The following is a 21,978-nucleotide window of genomic DNA, read 5'->3' as shown; positions in this document are numbered from 1 at the left end:
TATTGGGGGGCAGGTGATAATGTGGAAAGAGAAGAGGGGGAAAGGAACCCTACCTTGAGCAGCAATGTCACCGTATCTCTCCCCAATTGTAGCATTATGGTCATGGCCCCCAAATAAATCACCCTATTTTTCTGAAATTGTAATCATTCGTTTCTCTGTACATATACAACACACCTACCGATTTCCGTCCCATTCGGATAATTTCTTCATGGTGAGTCTGTTTTCGTCTTACAGTGTACAGTATATACAAATAATCTAGTGGATAAAGTGGACGCTCCGTGAAGCTATTCGCAGATGATTTGGTCGTCTATAAGAAGATAGAGAAGCGAGAGGACTGTATTCTGCGGAAGATCGATGACTGGTGCAAAGACTGACAGTTAACACTGAACGCAAATAAATGTATTGAGTATTGAGTATTCCAATTCGGTTTTACAGAGAGTACTCTACTGCATTGGCTCCTTACTTAGCTTGCATTTATCGCGAATCTCTTGCCCAACGTAAAGTTCCGAGCGACTGGAAAAAAGGGCAGGTGACGCCTGTATATAAGAAGGGTAGAAGGACGGATCCTCAAAATTACAGACCAATATCCTTAACATCGGTTTGTTGCAGGATTCTCGAACATATACTCAGTTCGAATATAATGAGTTTCCTTGAGACAGAGAAGTTGCTGTCCACGCATCAGCACGGCTTTAGAAAGCATCGCTCCTGCGAAACGCAACTCGCCCTTTTTTCACATGATATCTTGCGAACCATGGATGAAGGGTATCAGACGGATGCCATATTCCTTGACTTCCGGAAAGCGTTTGACTCGGTGCCCCACTGCAGACTCCTAACTAAGGTACGAGCATATAGGATTGGTTCCCAAGTATGTGAGTGGCTCGAAGACTTCTTAAGTAATAGAACCCAGTACGTTGTCCTCGATGGTGAGAGTTCATCGGAGGTGAGGGTATCATCTGGAGTGCCCCAGGAAAGTGTGGTAGGTCCGCTGTTGTTTTCTATCTACATAAATGATCTTTTGGATAGGGTGGATAGCAATGTGCGACGTTTGCTGATGATGCTGTGGTGTACGGGAAGGTGTCGTCGTTGAGTGACTGTAGGAGGATACAAGCTGACTTGGACAGGATTTGTGATTGGTGTACAGAATGGCAGCTAACTCTAAATGTAGGTAAATGTAAATTAATGCAGATGAATAGGAAAAAGAATCCAGTAATGTTTGAATACTCCATTAGTACTGTAGCGCTTGACACAGTCACGTCGATTAAATATTTGGGCGTAACATTGCAGAGCGATATGAAGTGGGACAAGCATGTAATGGCAGTTGGGAAGGCGGATAGTCGTCTTCGGTTCATTGGTAGAATTTTGGGAAGATGTGGTTCATCTGTAAAGGAGACCGCTTATAAAACACTAATACGACCTATTCTTGAGTACTGCTCGAGCGTTTGGGATCCCTATCAGGTCGGATTGCGGGAGGACGTAGAAGCAATTCAGAGGCGGGCTGGTAGATTTGTTACTGGTAGGTTTGATCATCACGCGAGTGTTACGGAAATGCTTCAGGAACTCGGGTGGGAGTCTCTAGAGGAAAGGAGGCGTTCTTTTCTTGAATCGCTACTGAGGAAATTTAGAGAACCAGCATTTGAGGCTGACTGCAGTACAATTTTACTACCGCCAACTTACATTTCGCTGAAAGACCACAAAGATAAGATAAGAGAGATTAGGGCTCGTACAGAGGCATATAAGCAGTCATTTTTCCCTCGTTCTGTTTGGGAGTGGAACAGGGAGAGAAGATGCTAGTTGTGGTACGAGGTACCCTCCGCCACGCACCGCGTGGTGGATTGCGGAGTATGTATGTAGATGAAACGTGTTGCGCATAAAAGGGTGAAAAAAGCCACTACAGTACGTGATTAATCACTGGAAACAGCAACTAACGCATAATACATAGGCATAACAATCCGGATCGACCTAAAGTGTGACCGTATAGCACAAATTGTAGCAAAATCAGATGACAGGTTAACATCCATTGGAAGAATCTTGTTCTACCGTTTCTAGAGTATTGCTCGTCGGTCTGCAACCCTTACCGGGGTGAATTAATAGTGGAGAGAGAGAAAGAGAAAGAGAGAGAGAGAATGAAGATGCAACGAAGAGCGCCGCGGTTCGTCACATGGTCATTCAGTCTGCGCGAGAGCGTTAAGGAGGTGGTCAGCAAAAGGGGCGCTGCACATTACAGAGAGATTTATTACTGCCGCTCCGACTGAGCAAGTTCCGTAAGGAGTGGGGCAACATATTACTTCCCCTCACATACGCCTCGCGAAATGACCTCAACGAGAAAATATGAGAAATTAGAGCCATACGGAGGTTCACCGACAGTCATTCTTCCCACGCACGTGTCGCGAGTGGAATAGGGAAGAGGGGAAAAGCTAGTGGTACCACCAGGAGTACCCTCCACCACAAATCGTAACGTGGCTTGCGAAGTATACATGTAAATGTAGGTGAAGATGCGAAATACTATACTGTCACCCACGCAGACCCAATGACGCACCCGCTGTGAATTCCATATGGTATTTCACATTCATCTTCGCACACTTCTGCATCTACATCTACATGGTTACTCTGCAAGTCACAATTAAGTGGCTGGCAAAGGGTTCATCGAACCACCTTTAAGAATTTCTCTACCGCTCCACTCTCGAAGGCCGCGCCGGAAAAACGAACACTTCAATCTTTCGGAGCAAGCTCTGAGTTCTCTTATTTTATAATAATGTTTATTTCTCCGTATGTGAATGAGACCCAGTAAAATATTTTACATTCTGAAGAGAAAGACGGTGACTGAAATTTCATGAGAAGATCCTGAGCAAAGAAAAACGCCTTTGTTTTAATGACTACCACCCCAATTCGCGTATCATATCCGTGGCATTCTCTACCCTATTTCATGACAATACAAAACGAGCTGCCCTTGTTTGAACTTTTTAGACGTCCTTCGTCAATCCCATGTAATGTGGATCACACACCGCACAGCAGTACTCCAAAAGAGGGCGGGCAGGTCTTTAGTAGACCTGCTGTATTTTTTAAGTGTTCTGCCAATAAATCACAGGCTGCAATTTGCTTTCCCCACAACATTATTTATGCGAACGCTCCAATTTAAGCTATTCGTAACTGTAATTCGTAAGTATTAAAGTTGAATCTACAGCCTTTAGATTTGCGAGATCTATCATGTAGCCGAAATTTAGCGAATTTCTTTCAGTTTTCCTTATTTAGAGTCAATTGCTACTTTTCGCACCATACAGATATCTTGTCTAAATCGTTTTGAATTTTGGTTTGATCATCTGATCTGAATCTGCAAGACGGTAAATGACAGCATCATCCGCAAAAAATCTAAGAGGACTGCTGAATTTGTCTCCTAGATCCTTTATGTAGATTAGGAAGAGCAGAAGTCCTGTAACACTTTCTTGGGTAACGCCTAATATTATATCTATTTTACTCCTTGTCTTTTCGTCAGATACTACGAATTGTGATCTTTCTGATATGAAGTCACGAATCCAGCCGCACAATTGAGACGGTACAGCATAGCAAGCAGTTCGGTTAGAAGTTGCTTGGGAGGAACGATGACAAAAGTCTTCCAGAAATCTAAAAACATGGACTCGATTTGGCATACATTACTTCGTGAGGACAGAGAGCTAGTTGTGTTTCACAAGAACGATATTTTCCGAATCTATGTTGATTAACTGTCAATAAACTGTTGTTTTCGACGTAATTAATAATGTTCGAATAAAGTACATATTCTAAAATCTTACTGAAAATCCACGTTAGTGATATGGGTCTGTAATTCAGCAGATTACTTCTGTTTTCTTTCTTGTATATAGGGTGTGACGTGTGCAACTTTACAGTCCTTAGGTACGTTCGACGAGTGAACGGTTGTATTTGATCGTAATTAAGCTAAGTGTGGAGCTGTTGTATCAGCACACTCTGAAAGTAACCTCACTAGTATACAGTCTGGCCAGAAGGTATTGCCTTTATTAAGTGATTTAAGCTGTTTTGCTGCACAGTGGATATTTACTTCTAAGTTACTCATATTGACAGTTGTTATCGATACGAATTGTGTATTTGCTTCGTCTTCTTTACTGAAGTAATTTCGGAACTCTGTGTTTAGTAACTTGACATTAGTGGCACTCTCACCCATAACATCACCATTGTCATTGCGCAATGAAGGTATTTATTGCGTCTTTCCGCTGGTGTACTATACGGTTAGAATCTCTTTGGATTTTTTGCAAGATTCCGCGTCATTGTGGAAACTATTAAAAGCGCCTCAATTGAAGTTCGCGCTAAATTTCGAGCTCCTGTAAAACTGTTCCAATCTTCGGAGTTTTCGTTCTTTTAAATTTGGGGCGATTGTTTCGTCGCTTATGCAACAGTGTTCTATCCTATTTTATGTGCCATGGCGTATCGGTACTCTCTCTTATTAATTTATGTGGTGTGTATCTCTCAATAGCCGTCGATACTATTTCTTTGAATTTAAACCACATCTGCTCTATGCTAACATACTCAGATCAGATGGAGTGGAGACCGTCTCTTAGGAAGGTGTCAAGTGAATTTTTATCTGTTTTTAAATAGATGTGTTTTTAGTTTATTTTTTGGTCGGTTTGGGTGTTACAGTGTTTAGTCTAGCTAAAACAACCTTGTCGTCACTAATTCCTGTATCTGTCAGGATGCTCCCTGCCTGCTCAGCACCATTTGTTGTAGCGAGGTCATCTATGTTTTCGCAAACAAGTGCATTTCGAGTGGGCTCCTGAACTAAATGCTCAAAGTAATTTTCTGAGAACGCATTCACAACTATTTCGGACATTTTATGCTTATCATCGACTCTGAACATGTATTTTTCGCCAACATGTCGAGAGTAGAGTGAAGTTATCACCAACTATAGTTGTGTGTGTGGGGTATCTATTGAAATGAGACTCAAGCTTCCTTTGAACTGTTCTGTAAGTGTTGGGTGAGGGGGGGGGGGGAGGGGGAGGTCGGTAAAAGGAACCAATTATTAATTTATACAGGTTGTCAAGTATACTCTCTACCCATACTAACTCACAGGAACTATATACTTCAATTTCAGAACAAGTTAAACTACTTCTGATAGCAATGAGCACTTCACCATGAACTGCACTTAATCTGTCCTTTCTGATCACGGTTAGGTCCTTTGTAAAAACTTTGGCTGAACTTATTTCCGGCTTTAGCCAGCTTTGCGTACCTGTAGCTATTTGAGCTTCAGTACTTTCTATTAGCGCTTGGTGCTCAGATTCTTTTCCAACACAGCTACGACAATTTACAACTACAGTTCCTGTTTCTGCTAGGTCTTGAAGCTGGATCTCCAGTTCTTTATCACAAATTCTACCACTAAACACTAGTTTAAGGTGCCTAAGCACTTGACGAAACCTCTTGTCACACTTTCACTTTCTTCTGCTGGTGATAGAGATATAGTAGGATATTAATGAAATCAGCGGAACATATAAAAATTGACATGGGTAAAGTAGCAGCTCAGTTAATTCACGAATTCGTTTGTGTAGACGTCAATATGAAAATAAATTTTCGAGTTGGGCTCTGAGCACTATGGGACTTAACTTCTGAGGTCATCAGTCCCCTAGAACTTAGAACTACTTAAACCTAACGAACCTAAGGACATCACACACATCCATGCCCGAGGCAGGATTCGAACCTGCTACCGTAGCGGTTGCGCGGTTCCAGACTGTAATCGCTCGGCCACTCCGGCCGGCAAATTTTCGAGTTCTTCGCTCCCTCACCATTACGTCTGTCACTAGAATGTTGGCTGGAGTCAGGTAATATATAATTAAAATCTACTTAGTGTTCACACGTTTGTGGCTGGTTTATGCCCTATGGTGCTGATTCAACGTACAGGGAACAGGTCTCGCAAGAACATTGCGTTATTTAATGAACTGGCTTGTTCTAAGGAGACAGCTTATGGGATTGCGGGCAGGAGTATACAGTTCATCAGTGAACTGTTCACTGCAGAACGAGAAGCTGTTCAGAACAGAGCAGGGTGTAGTTGCCAAGATTGCATAACATCCATCACATTTATTTCGTAGATTTTCTGACATGCGGAAAATAGTGGGCAGTGTGATTTGTAATGTAGGCCTAGATGGCAGAAACTATTTAAATGTTTTTATAAAGGAACTGGTTTGCTCATTCTGCGGCAAGAAATTGTTAACCCAACATTCACTGGTTGCTCTGTGATGTCGGAGTCAGTATGAGATGTGCCAATCCCTAAGGTCTGGTATTATAGCATCTAATTAAGATAAGAAATCAGTTAGAAACAAAAGCTGTGTGGATGCAGATTTTTATTTATGAGAGAGTGATGTAAACTACATCATGATACGAGCTTGTGATCACGATATATTTTAATTTTGATTAAGCGCTATAACCGGAATTGATGACAGCGAGCAAGCAGCCATTGTCGCGTGGGGTGAAGGTGTGTGGGTGGAGGAGGGGTAGGGAGAGGGGGGAGAGGGGGGAGAGGGCGGGAATTGGGAAGAGGCCAATTAGCCCAAATACAACCAGATCTGGAAGGCTGGCGTAAGAAGTTAGAAGGGGTAAGAAGTAAAAGTTGGACATCCCTTTGGCGACAAACAGGTGGACCCAGTCAAGGTTGTGCAATTCGGGAATGGGAAAGTGGTCCATCAGAAAATTACAGTATTTAAGACTTAACTTGGATGGAAAATTGTTTCATGTATTGTTGTGTAGCCTAGAGGAACCGATGTAAGACCTCACATCCACAGCCGGCCGCGGTGGTCTCGCGGTTCTAGGCGCTCAGTCGGGAACCGCGCGACTGCTACGGTCGCAGGTTCGAATCCTGCCTCGGGCATGGATGTATGTGATGTCCTTAGGTTAGTTAGGTTCAAGTAGTTCTAAGTTCTAGGGGTCTGATGACCACAGATGTTAAGTCCCATAGTGCTCAGAGTCATTTTTGAACCCACATCCACAAAAAGGGAAATTAAAGTTGATTGGCTGACATCACTGCAGCCCAAGAAAATTAGAAGTAGGGGTTATGGACCATTGTTTCGGAGAATGTGTCGGATATAGGGCGAGGTAGTGTGGGTGTCGAACGGCAGCTCCAACTCACCTGATTAACAAGCTTTGCCCTTATTCATTTTAAGTTGACAATGTCTGATGAAGTGCTGTCACGTAGGAAGTCCTTTTAACTGGTGTTTGAAGTATGGTAACAGTATTTGGCAGACTTAGACGAATGTGCAAAGAATGTAACGTGCATATGTCGAGTAATGCACCATCACTCGAACTATAGTCCAATCATCTTGCCACTTCAGTTGTAGTTAGTCTTTCTGTTACAAGATCACAATCAGTTTCGTGGCACTTAAAACCATATCCTCAGATTATATGTAACTAAGTAATAAGAGCTTAGCAGCCCCGCACATGGAAGATCAAAATTATTTGTCAGATTAAACTAACAAACTGCTAAATGGCGATAGGTCAATGAATCAAAATCAGCCGGACATACCACCATTTAGCATTCTGACTATGAATGTTGGGCTTAGCCCTTATGACTTAGTTACATGTCACCTGAGGATGTGGTTTTCAGTGCCACAAAACCGATTGTGAAACGATAATACAAATATTAAATACAGATGAAGCGGTTTGTTAGTCCCCAAGATCATTAGTCACAGCTGCAGTTGCCATATCTACAACGATTTGTGCTGCTGTCGGAGAGTTGGACGATGTTGATTGTCTAATAGTATACTATGTCACTGTTGTCAATAGGCCATCACTGATGACCTTCTTGTCTCAAAGGTGGGTTTAGGTTATTTTGTGTCCTAGAGAAAATCATGTGACTTATTCCCAATATAATCAAAACAATCCTGGCGTTTCGTTTCTAAGTCCCACGTGGCAGATAGCAGAAACTGTTTGGTAGACAGTGGCACAGTGGTATTTTATACACGAGTAACCATTATGCTGGGGGCAGAAAGGAGCTCCCAACTGGGAGTAGTATTCGGTAGCGTAAACTTCTTGAATTCTAATACGCACTCTTGTAACCTTGCTTAATATTGTTGGAACACATGTACACCAGCAAAATTGAAGGACGCAGGGCCTCGGCAAATTATATAGTTCTTTATATGATGTTGTGCCAACCTCCCCTGGAGATTTGTTATGTTCACATATGGGAATGCAGAGAATGAAAAACTGCGTAATAGGTAAGGGCAGGTATGATTAACACGTCGAATATATACGGCTGGACTTGGAGTATGCAGCAACGGAAGGTAGGTCTGTGTGGTAACTCAGACACGCGCAACTGTTAGCTCTCCACTTACTATGTCTGGCAGTTTGTACTATATTATATTGTATGTTAAGTTTTTTGCTTTTATTTTCTCTTTATATAAAGCAATGTATAAATAAGTCAGGTCTCGTTCCGATTAGAACAAAAAATGCTAAATTCAGTTAAATTCAACCACGGGTGGGAATTCAAACCTTCCAAGCAGAGCAGTGTTGTAGCTTTGCGGTGAAATGGAACCACAATATTTCGCATGCCTCCAAACCAAGGTTCTCAGCTGGAGCTCATCATTCTACGAATCTTCTGAGGTTTATGAACACACAACGCCTAGAGATAGAAAAACTGAATGAACAGTCACATTTAAAACGTGAAACGTTTGCTATGAGCCATCTATCTGACACTATTTTAAAGTTGCGCATACACTGTAAAATACTGGGAGGCGCTACAGATTATTCTCTTATTATTAAATGTGAAAACCTAATGTTTTACCCCACACCAATATTTGAAAGTAATATATTTCATGTGATTTTATTCTGGAATGCTGTGTGATTAGTGTGATTTGAGTTGTAATAGTATGAAGCATTTTGACTATAAGACCAGTAGTGAAGTAGTCAGTTACCAGGCTATTAACCGGGAGGAGCAGGGCTCAAATCAGTATTCGATCATCATAATTTAGGCTTTCTGTATTTTTGTAAAACATTTGTGGCGAATACTGAGGCGATTTTCTAAACAAGAAAACTATCGATTTGCTTATCCGTCTTCGTCCAAAACGAGCACACAATCCAGTCTGTCCCTAGAGATCCCGGTATTGATGGGGCGTTGCAACCTTACAACCTGACACTTTTCTACAGAATTTCTTTCTGCTGTGTAACTGGGCATATCTCGGCCTTTACTGTACTGTAACAGTGCAGCAGTGGAGTTAAATATTGCGCCCTTCAATTGATAAACATTTTTTAGATTTTCTATAACGGATAAAGCGAAGAAATTAACAATAAAACTCATCATACTATTTTGTCCTTAGCAGATTTTAAAAAAATCTTATGACTCAGCGGCCCGTAAATCTCTCTTCCAGATCATGAAAGAACAAGGTCTGGACATGACGTCAAAACCACTACAGTTATTCGTGGAACAATAAATGGTAAAAAATTTAAAGTAAAATTCAAGGAAGAAATTTCTGAACAGTTAGAAATTAAAAGAGGAGTGAGACAAGATCGTGGACTCTCTCTATTATTTTTAAAAGTAATCCGAGAGTGGCGGAACTTTAGTTAAAATTGAAATTGACGAACCATTGAGATTACTACGAACAAATATGTAAAAAATACATTTTAATACATAAAAAGCGAGGACACCATAACACAGTAAGTAAAACCAGAACGTCTTTATAAAGCTGAAACGCATTTTAAACAGGGGGAGAAATATTGAAAATATCCAAAAGAGAGAACGAAAAGTAATTAGGAAAGTCTTATACCTTAATTATACTGAAGATGGAACTCCGGACTAAGAACAAATAAAGAAATTGAAAATTATGCCAACATTTATTCGGATATGAGAAAAAGAACTCCAAAAAACAGTGGGAGTATTTAAAAAAATAGAAGCAACCGTATTAGCTAGACTGTTTGTGCAGTTCTACGAAATTTGCAGTAAAGCTAAAATTAAGACTATAAAATGAATCGGTGCAATAAAAGAAACCCCGAAGGAGCAGGAATAACACAACTTAATATTCCGGACCGAAACATTTCAGGCAGAACATTCACCACTGGACAGCTGGCCTGGCAGAAAATCTAAATAAAACCAGAACAACTTGCTCTGACGAGCAGAAAAGAACCCGTTGTGAGATAATTAAAGTAATATGGGCACAAAGAAGAGCTAAAGCAAAACTCTGGATATGCTCTTCCTTGTGCGTCGCTTGGTCCAGTTGGGCCCAAACGTGAATAACAATAATAGAGCTCATAATAATGTGCGGGCGAATGTCAACGAATTTAGAGAAGATAAATAAAACATGTAAGGAGAAGCAATCCAGGAAGCACATCCACAGCGTTTATTGGTGTGAAGTAGTAATGTGGGTATCCGTGAATGGAATGGTTCGTTGTATGTCGACAAGCGAACATAAGAATTATAAAGTCATCGGATGGTACTGTCAGGAAGTCTACTTTTGCTGGTAGCCTTGCATTTTGCCATACTACTAAAGCAAGGTTGCACGTAAATGCTTGTGTACTTGATAAATAAACAGATTGTCTCGACGACGAAGTAGCGGAGACAAGAGGGCAGTTGTGGTATTCAAGTGCACTCGATATCCGCCCCGATAGCTGAGTGGTCTTCGTGACGGACTGCCGTCCTACGGGCCCGGGTTCGATTCCCGGCTGGGTTGGAGATTTTCTCCGCTCAGGGACTGGGTGTTGTGCTGTCTTCATCATCATTTCGTCCCCATCCGGCGCGCAGATCGCCCAATGTGGCATCGAATGTAATAAGACCTGCACCAAGGCAGACGGACCTGCCCCGTAAGGGGTCTCCCGGCCAATGACGCCAAACGCTCATTTCATTTCATTGTACTCGATGTGTGAATATGGGTAAAATGAGGAAGCATGGTATAAGACAGATGAGGGAAGACAGGCGCCAGTCAGCTGGTGAAGGTGGTGCAGTGGTGATGAGGGGACGCGGTAAAGTGAGAATGAAGTACAGAAGAACTAAAATTGTTACACACGGAGTGAGCTTTCTTCCTAAATTTTTATGGAACGTTTTACAGTACTTCACAGTGCATAGGAACATCTGGTTAAGATTTTCTGCTGTAACGTGTCATTAATGGCTTTGTTTTGATTGTGACTAACAGCAGATGGATGGAAACACATTTATCGAGCTTCTGGAAGAGAGATTGCTGACGTTCTAAGTGATTTCTCTTCGGGAGGTGTAGTGTTCGAATCCTTGTCGAATCATCCACGGATCGGTTTTCTGCAATTAATCTAAATCAATTTAGGCGAGTGTCGTAATGGATCCTTTCGAAAGATCACGGTCGATTTCCTTCCCCTGTTCACTCTCAGCTTGTACCCCGCCTCTAATGATCTTGTCGAAGACGATCGCGAACGAAGTTATACCGGAAACAAGAGGTCCTTGAACTATAAAACGAACGAAGTTATAGCAGGAACAAGGGGATCCTTGTACTATAAAACGAAGCGTCAGTTAACTGAAGAAACATTGTCACGTTACACCGACGAACACTATGACCACGAAAAAGAGTGCCAACGACCTTGCCTCGTTGAATACAGCGGTTCTCGTGTGATGACCGAAGTTAAGCTGCGTATGGACGTGGCCAGTACTTGGATGGGTAACCGCTTGGTTACGCCTGGTGTTACTGCCTGATTTCCCTTTTCCATTACAGCAGAGGGGAGGAGGGATTGTGCTACACTTACCTGATGTACTTAAACACACAGCCAATAATGCCATAGGACTACTTTTTGCCGGCCGCTATGACCGAGAGGTTCCAGGCGCTTCAGTCTGGAACCGCGCGACCGTTACGGTGGCAGGTTCGAATCCTGCATGGGGCATGGATGTGTGTGATGTCCTTAGGTTACTTAGGTTTAAGTAGTTCTAAGTTCTAGGGGACTGATGACCTCAGATGTTAAGTCCCATAGTGCTCAGAGCCATTTGAAGCATCTGAATTTTTGACTATTTTTTACCATGAGAAAGTGTCTGGTCCCCTTACTGGCTTAACTAACATAGATAGAAACGTTCGGTCCTATCGTTACCTACTCCTCGCATCATCTGTCAAATAATATCTGAAACGTGTTTCAACTAGGCATTACTATGAACGAGACCTAACTATCGCCATCCCTAGCGCATTCAGTCGAGTAAATGAGTAACGTGTGAACCGGGACTTATTGTCACTTCTGTTCCATTTAGTGCCAGTCTTTGTTTGCCCAGCATCTAAAGCAGGCTGCAAAACGCAACAGATGCGAGTAATCGTGATGCAGGCAGACGGTCGCGAGACGGCGATCAATAATCAGCTATCCCGTGACGCACGCGTGCACTATTATGATGCTGCTTATTGAGCAATACATTACGAACTGTCTAACTGAAAGGGCTGTGTATTAAAAATTGTAGAGGATATATTTGCTATAGAAAGTAAATGACCCTTCTGAAGCAATATCTATTTACATGCGGGATGCGGAGTGTATACTTTTATAGCTTCGAGGGATGACTTTAGGTCTTTAGTTAACAAAGTACAGCCTGCAAACGCATAGATGTTTTTCTCTGGGCTGTTCTCCTGAGAAACAGATTCGCCTGTAGCGGAATACTTACTGTAGGCCCGGCTTTCATCGTTCGTATTTCAGCTGTTTCAAAATAGAATTTCAAATCCTCGGTATGTTTGACGAAGTCCAATAGTCAAGACATGCACGATCTGTTTGAATTCTGAAGGAGGAAATGTTTAACCATTTCTACTGTATCGCTCTGTCAGCAATACAAAGTACTTGAACTGTAATGTCTAGTGTCGTTTCACTCTCCTCTAGAACTAGGACATTGAGTTCCCTAGAGAAAAACATTAACTGTTTTTAACTCTCCGTACCTCAGGCATCTGTAGCAGACCCGCGGAGTGGCCGCGGGGTTTAAGGTGCCATGTTCAAATTGCGTTGCCTGTCCCGCCGAAAGTTCGAGTCCTCCCGCGGTCATGGGTGTGTGTGTGTTATTCTTAGCATAAGTCAGTTTATGTTGTCTGTAAGTCTAGAGACCGATGACCTCAAAGTTTGGTCCGTTAGGAATTCACACACACACACACACACACACACACACACACAACTGTAGCAGAAGACTCTGTCGCAATGTATTTTAACGGGAGGAATTATTTTGATATTGGATAAAATACTGCCTCTTTATACACATAGCCAAGATATAGGGATAAAAATTCAACATTTTCGCATTGTTAGTTTATCAGCTGCTTTCATACGCTCTTCCACAACTTTCTTCTTACGGTAGGTTTTGGTCTGTTCGTACATGGTATAAGCAAGATCTTCAGTGAACTGTACCGAAAAAAAAAATTGTTTCTCACCAGCGCGAATATAATTACTATGAGATGAACTCATTCTCGATGATTCGAGAATGTATTATAATCCTGCCTCTCTTTGAGATATTTCCACGTCGTTTTGTTTATATCATTTGCAATCCGTGTTCAAAGTCTGTTATTTCCCGTCGTGCGGTCATAATGACGTCGGAAACCTTTTCACATGAATCACCCGCGTCCAAATGACGGATCCGTCAATAACTCTTCCCTTTTATACCATGTGTACGTGATGCTACAGCCATCTGTGTTTGTGCATATCGATATCCCATGACTTTTGTCACCTCATTGTATATATTGTAAATTTTAGTGTGATAAAATATGAGAGGATACTAATTAGAAGGATTACAAAACAATTAAAAAGCCTTATGGTACAAAACAGTGTCCAAAACACGTATGTATTTAGAAAAATCCTGGAATCTAAGACACATTTTAACAGAAAATTTCTTCCACACAACACAACACTGAACAGTAAACAGGGTTACCTATGGCTGCAGTCACTTGCTACGTTCTCTGTGAGTGCTGCAAGATCTCTGCTACCAGCCGAACACATTCCTGAATAACCGCTGTTTGGATATCTGGAGATGCCCTCGTTTGGTAGCTGGTGAGCTGCATTTTATCTCCTCAACACATACTAGACAGACTCTCTATGGTTCAACTAGATGATACACTCTGCCGACAACAAAAGTGAAAACACTACTGAAACATCTTGGTTGTAAGAAATCGATTTTCGTTATCTATGTCTGTCGAAGTTATTCGAAGGAAGAAATTATTCTCCCTTATGTAGGTAACACAATTCCGATTTGTGACCAAACACTCAAAATCAACTCCTCCGTCAGTGAAATGAATTCTGTTTGATTTTTACCCCCTGTACAGAACGCGTCAGTGAATCTGTTACGATCATTCGAGGTATAAAAGCCAGTTCAGCATGATCAGTTCTAGGAGTACACAGTTCGTAAATTCATTCTGCTTTTTATTTGTGCTAGGAATATTAAAAGAGTCCATCTCATGGTTTTGAAACTCGTCGGATGTTGAAAGGAAATTGACATTCTGTTGGGAGAATGAAGAAGTCGATCAGCTACCCTTCAGTTTCCGTCTGTCGTGGTTAATCAGTTACCACTGTTTCAACAGAAGAAACCATTTTTTACACGCATTAATATTAGATATTGGTCTATACAGCGACTGCTTTTGGTTCTTGACTTCCACTTTATTGTTCATATGTATTTTTTCTATTCGTGCCTCAAGGATTTCCTGCTTTGCGCAGACTTTGAAAGAAGATCTATGCACCATCAGGCAAGAGAATCTCGTTTTCTGTCTCTTATCGTAACATTAACCAGTAATCTTAACGACTCCAATACAGATGGGATTGATTTCGTGAAGAAGATCCAGCAATAGAAGAAATTCTGCTATCGACTATTGGCACAAATTTACACGGCCTAAAATCTCATACGAGGATAAATTATGGAAGTGAAGTGAGTATCGTATTATCACATTTCATGTATAATGCACGTGCCAAATTTTCTGATAGATGAGAGATCCACAGACATAGTTTGTGAATGTCCATCTCCACCCGTTTTTTTGAGGATGTTTTTACCTGCATTCATCTGATCTGAAATATATTCAATGTGTTTAGTTTTTTTTATTGCTGTTTACGTGTGATAGTTTACCGGAAGAGTACCAAGTATGTTTTTTTCTGTTGAGTGATCTATTTGCTTCAAAATTCCGTTAGTTTCTTTGTACATTATTGAAGTGGTTCTGCTGGGCGTTTCGTCTCTAACAATTGTGATAGCTTAACTGGTAAACAATTGACGTCTGCGTTTTGGTGCATGTTTCTGTACCAAAGTGCTACTTCTGTAAGCTGTGTCAACGCCTCATTATCTCACTACATACCCTACTTTGTCTGTGTTTTGTTCTTATATGTTGAAGTGTGTCCTTTTTGTGGTTTCATTTTCACGTTTCAAGCATCTGTCTGCAATGTGGTTCAAATGGCTCTGAGCACTATGGGACTTAACATCTGTGGTCATCAGTCCCCTAGAACTTAGAACTACTTAAACCTAACTAACCTAAGGACATCACACACATCCATGCCCGAGGCAGGATTCGAACCTGCGACCGTAGCCGTCGCGCGGTTCCAGACTGAGCGCCTAGAACCGCTAGACCACCGCGGCCGGCCTGTCTGCAGTGTGCTGTCAATGTGTATGCACAGTTGTTTTGATTATTAGTTTTTGGAGACGACACGTTGGTACTTGCTCTTCTTTTTCCACAATTATATTGGGGAACATGAAGGTAGCCATCCCTTGTGTTTGCTGTTCATGCAGAATTCAAAAGAGTTGTTCCTCTATCATCTTTAATTCTGGCATTATCTGCTGTTAGTGTAAATTTGTTAGTTGGTTGTGCATTCTCAAGTTGTCTTTCAATTGCTGTATAGTCTCATGTAAATAATATCTGTCCTCAACAGCAAGTTTTCGTGACGACATTTGGTGTGGGATGACTCTTTCCATGTGTCTTCAAAGACGAATAGCTGTTTTTGCTGTTTTTTCATAATGTAGTATTGAGTAAGATGTGTTAACAAAAGATTGGCCAGTTGGTGTATGGCAGCTACTGATCTGATGAAAATGTCCTGTATGTAGCTTTCTTGACATGTCATTATTTAATATTCTCTTGTATAGTACTCACTTTTTTGTATTTGTTTGAAAATTCTATCTGTTTTTCTCTTCAAGGTGCTTTTAATTTTTAGTGGATATGAATTTCATTAAATGTTGCTTCTAGGAATGAAAACCACTTTTCCTCTATATATTCTGCTTTGCTTATTAGCTCAAGTGAACATTTCACTAAGCCGAGCTTTTTGTGCAATGAAGCTAAGCGAGTAACAATATAAAACAGAATCTGTGATGGTAATTATTCTTTTTATGCATGCACCAGATGTTGAAAGACTCTACCAACAATGAGTACGTCTGTGAAAAGGGTATACTGAAACTTCCTGGCAGATTACAACTTCGTGCCGGACCGAGACTTGAACCTAGGACCTTTGCATTTCACTACCATTACGCACGGGTTTTTCGATACTTTTCATCAGACAGTGTACATTAGAGCTTATTACATCATCATTGTTAACGGCCATTAGAAAAGCATCAGGATAGCGTTACAAATATCAGCACGTCAATTTGCTGTTGGTTTAAATACCTGATTAGTAGTAGATCTATCCACAAATATTTCACGATGGTAACAGAAACATAAACGTGTCTTACGCTTTGCTGGCAGAATCTAGTTTCATTGCCACTACCAACTACCATCATGGCATAACACTGCGCCTTCTTCAGTCTATCAAGCCATGAGAAGTCAAAGCCACGAAGTCTCCGCTAGAAGTGAACTTTGCAACGTCCCCTTGGGAAGTAAAAGACAATCCGGGCTTGAAGGAACGTTCTGTTAGCTCAGCACTTTTTCAGATTCGCCAGCCAATTACAGGGCAGTCATCTTCCCACGCAGTGTCCTTTTGCTATTAAGGAAACTAGGGTTTTTCATTTATTTTTTAAAACATCTGCTTTTTTTGTCTCGGTTACACTTGATTCTACAGTAAGGTACTGCTTCTGTCTCCCAAAGGTTAGTTTTAATTGTTGGTGTACTAGCTGAGTCCCAGGCGTTGATGGGGTGTGTATTTATTCTCATCTTCTATTAGTCCGCCTCCTCCTTCTGCCTCTCTCTCTCTCCAGCTCCTCCAGCGCCCACTCTCTGTTAATCTCCTCCTCCCCCTTCTCTCTCCACATTATCACTCTCACCCAAATGGGAGGTTGTTTGTTCTTATCCCCAAAGTATTTATTTCCAGATAGTAAGTAACATGTGTGCTAAGTCTGGCTGAAACTGATCCAGGGCTTTAGGATGAGCTTTTCACCCGAGGCTTTGCCTGCATGCACACTTGTCACAGACACTATATATTTCACATATATTTAACATATTTCACTCATATTTGTACACATATTTCACCTATATCTGTAGCGAATTTCACCCTGCAGTTTCGTTTCCATGTAGCTCAATGTTTGTGACTTGATATCTCCTGATGGTTGGTTGGTTGGTTTGGGGAAGGAGACCAGACAGCGTGGTCATCGGTCTCATCGGATTAGGGAAGGATTGGGAAGGAAGTCGGCCGTGCCCTTTCAGAGGAACCATCCCGGCATTTGCCTGGAGTGATTTAGGGAAATCACGGAAAACCTAAATCAGGATGGCCAGACGCGGGATTGAACCGTCGTCCTCCCGAATGCGAGTCCAGTGTCTAACCACTGCGCCACCCCGCTCGGTGATATCTCCTGAACTATGTATTGTACAGTGATATAATTTTACGGGTACATCCAGTGGTACATGCGGATACTGTCTGCGAAATGTGTTTCGGTTAGAGTTAGTAGTAAAAAAAGTAATAAATTAAAACGTTATGTATGATACGGCAGTTTTTCACGCATCTCAGTGTTTATGACGCCGTATCTCCTGAACTCTGTGTCGTTCAATCATTTACTTCTGCAAGTACATTCAGTGGTATATGTGAATACTGTTTGCTAAACGTGTTGCTAATACAGTTAGTAGTAACGAAGTAATACTGTTAATTCAGTGATTACAATATACAGGGTGGTCCATTGATAGTGACCGGGCCAAATGTCTCACGAAATAAGCATCAAACGAAAAAACTACAAAGAACGAAACTCGTCTAGCTTGAAGGGGGAAGCCAAATGGCGCTATGGTTGGCCCGCTAGATGGCGCTGCCATAGATCAAACGGATATCAACCGCGTTTTTTTAAATAGGAACCCCCATTTTTATTACATATTCGTGTAGTACGTAAAGAAATATGAATGTTTTAGTTGGACCACTTTTTTCGCTTTGTGATAGATGGCGCTGTAATAGTCACAAACGTATAAGTACATGGTATCACGTAACATTCCTCCAGTGCGGACGGTATTTGCCTCGTGATACATTACCCTTGTTAAAATGGACCGTTTACCAATTGCGGAAAAGGTCGATATCGTGTTGATGTATGGCTGTTGTGACCAAAATGCCCAATGGGCGTGTGCTATGTATGCTGCTCGGTATCCTGGACGACATCATCCAAGTGCCCGGACCGTTCGCCGGATAGTTAAGTTATTTAAGCAAATACCGTCCGCACTGGCGGAATGTTGCGTGATACCATGTACTTATACGTTTGTGACTATTACAGCGCCATGTATCACAAGGCGAAAAAAGTGGTCCAACTGAAACATTCATATTTCTTTCCGTACTACACGAATATGTAATAAAAATTGGGGGTTCCCATTTTAAAAAAAAAGCAGTTGATATCCGTTTGACCTATGGCAGCGCCATCTAGCGGGCCAACCATAGCGCCATCTGGCTTCCCCATTCAAGCCAGACAAGATTCGTTCTTTGTGGTTTTTTCGTTTGACGCTTATTTCGTGAGATATTTGGCCCTGTCACGATCAATGGACCACCCTGTAGAGCCAAATTTACAAAAGAACTTGGTCCACTTCTCAGTGTGACGTTGCATCCCCTCTAACCTGGACGCATACACTGATTCGGTTGGGCTGAGTGTCGTAAACTGGCCCAAAACTGTTTTAAGTATTCGTCCATATACTGGATAGTGGCACTAAGACAAAGACAACGTCTGACATGGTCCCACTCACGTTCTGTCGGGGGCAGATCTGGCGATTTTGCTGGCCACATGAGTACCTCAGCATCACAAAGACAGTTCCTACAGACACGTGCCATATGTAGACGAGCATTGTCCTGTTGAAAAACGACACATCTATAATGTCGCACGAAAGGTGATGCATGTGGATGCAGAAATTCCGTGATGTACTATTGTACCTTCAGACTTCACTAAGTCACTACTAGCCATGACCTGAAGTTATACTCGATGGATACCCACAACATGATGTTAAGAGTAACACCGGTGTGCCTCTCGAAAACATTGGAATTACAGGACCTCTCCCCGGGTCGCCACCATACACGCCGACGATTGTCAGTTGGAGTGGTGCAGAACCGTGATTAATCGCTGAACACAATACTACATAACTGATTAGCAGTGCATGCTTCCTGGCCACGGCACCTCTTCAAGTGCAGCTGTTTGTGTTCTGGTGTTAGTGGCAGCCTGGGTATGGGACGCTAATTCTCTTGTCCAGCTGGTGCTAGTCTCTGACCAATGGTGAAGCATGACACAGAATGTTGCTGGGAGTCCAGTATCTGTTTTCGGATGGCAGATGCAGATTTCAAATTGTTATAGCGTGCTTGGTGCACGATGCAGCAGTCCTCCATTGTGACGGTCAGAGGTGTTAGAAGGGAACCTTGACGACGAGTATACGTGCCCTCGTGTTCCCATGCAGTCCAGTATTGGGCCGTTGTCACATCAGTATGTTCCACAAATCTAGATATTCCATGATTCAACAACCGGCCAAACGGAGACCAACAATGAGGCCCCTTTCGAACTCTGTCTGGTGCTGATAACGTTGTCTCACACGAGTGCACAATATCTCCGTGTCCTTCACAATGATATGCAACATCTGACGCTGTTTAAGCTCCTTATATACCCTTTCAGACCTGGTAACAACACTAAACACGAACAGCATTAACGCATTCTGGTGGCCGTTCTACCTGTTACAGAGAATTACAACTCTAGTACTTTACATAACTACCGAAGACATGTACGTGTGTCAAGTTACATTGACATCCGATCATGTCTTCCGGATACTTGACTTCTTTGTTAGGTAGTGTACTTTAACAGCTGAATTTGTGCATTGTATTGTAACAAACGACACTAATACACAGGGAAAAAATTTTAGAAATACAAGTTGCTCTTAAAACGTCTCATTATTGACTAATATCTAAATTTTACCGTGTATTAGAAATGTGTAAATGTCCACGGCGTGGAGGAACATTTCCTGAAAGATAAGTAACTTCGAACACACTTAAGCTGACGTATATTTGTTTGCTGCAGCCAACAAACACATAGTGGAGGTGTGGGAGTGTGTCATAGTGCTGTGAAGCAACTCATAAATGTCCAATTTGGTGTACAAATTGCGGGGGACGGTGACAGATGTGCATATGACTAGCCCTCCATATCTCTAGCTAACGTTTCTACACCGCGGAACTGTACAATCACTGGAGCAAGGAACTATCAATATACGATCAAAAGTATCCGGACACCTATTAGCGGACTTTAGTATGGGATGGGTCCGCTCTTCTCCTTTATAACGGCTCGAATTCAGCTGGGGACACTTTGAATGAGGTGTCTGAGTGTCTTTGGAGGAATGGCAAACCATTCTTCCTCAACAGCCGAAGCCATAAAAGGTAGTGAGGCTCGACGCTGTGATCTGAAGCGATGACGACGTTCTGACTCATAACAAATATGTTCCATACGGTTCAGGTCGGGACTCAGGGCAGGCAAGTCCATTTCAAGAATGTCATTGTCCACAAACCATTCACTCACAGATGCTGGTTATGACAGCGTGTGTTGTATTGCTGATACAGTCATCGTTTTCGATCTGTTCCTCTATTGTATGTAGTACATAATTCTGTGTAATTTTTTCATATCTTGATGCATGTAGCGTTTTATTAAGCTCAATAATGCGACCACACCCCAACCACGAAACCCAGTCCCAGATCGTAACCCCATCATCTATGCACATCGTTGTTAGCACTATATATAACAGCATGTAAGGCTCTTCGGGCATTCGTTCAAAACCAAACAGTTCCATCTGACTGGCATAGTTTATAGTGTGACTCATCACTCCCAGTCTCTCGTTGCCCGTCGTCCACTGTCCAATGGCGCTGCTCTTCAAATCGGCTCAAGCGTCTCCTGGCATTAACTATAAAACTGCGTGGCTTATGTGGAGATGCTCGACCATTCCAGTCCATCCTTTGTAACTCCGTACACACAGTCATAATGCTAGCTGAACTGCTGGGAGCACTTAGAACTCACGAGTGGGGTTGAAATGACTTTGATGGATTTGTTGCTCAGGTGACACCCAATGACTGGTCCACATTTGAAGTCACTGAGCTGCTGCCTTTTATGCTGGTAGATCCGCCTCTCATGACATCTAATGGTCAATTTCGCAATAAATAGGGATGTCAGGATACTTTTGATCAGATAGTGTATATAATTAGCTATTTTAGCAAAAACCTTTGCATAAAGACATCCTCTAGAATTTTCCATGCATTCTGCTGTTCAGCGATACGAATCCACGCAATTTACGATTGTTCTGTTATGTCATCTTCCCACTTTTATCTCTGTCTTTCCTCATCTCTTGGAATCTAACAAAGAATTCCCTTGGTTAAAATGGCTCTGAGCACTATGGGACTTAACATCTGAGGTCATCAGTCCCCTAGAACTTAGAACTACTTAAACCTAACTAACCTAAGGACATCACAGACATCCATGCCCGAGGCAGGATTCGAAGCTCCAACCGTAGCAGTCGCGCGGTTCCAGACTGAAGCGCCTAGAACTGCTCGGCCACAGCGGCCGGCTAATTCCCTTGGCCAATTTGCCATCGATTTCCCTGAATATAGGTCGCGTCCTGCTCCTTTTAATTTTAATTACCGTCATAGTTAGTAGACAATGCTACAAAATTAGCGACTGTTGCTGCGATTGAAACTGGAGTAAGTGAAGATTAGTAAAAGACA

General features: G+C 42.0%; 1 protein-coding gene across 1 annotated transcript in view; it reads right to left on the bottom strand.

Annotated features, from left to right (window-relative positions):
* Positions 1 to 21,978, bottom strand: part of LOC124555150 (transforming growth factor-beta-induced protein ig-h3-like) — a 326,998-nt gene that overhangs the window by 200,410 nt on the left and 104,610 nt on the right. The gene's annotated exons all lie outside the window — the stretch shown is intronic.

The sequence above is a fragment of the Schistocerca americana genome, chromosome X, assembly GCF_021461395.2.
Source record: "Schistocerca americana isolate TAMUIC-IGC-003095 chromosome X, iqSchAmer2.1, whole genome shotgun sequence".
Lineage (NCBI taxonomy): Eukaryota > Metazoa > Arthropoda > Insecta > Orthoptera > Acrididae > Schistocerca > Schistocerca americana.
The sequence above is the reverse complement of the archived record's forward strand: the minus strand, read 5'-3'. Positions and strand labels throughout refer to the sequence as shown.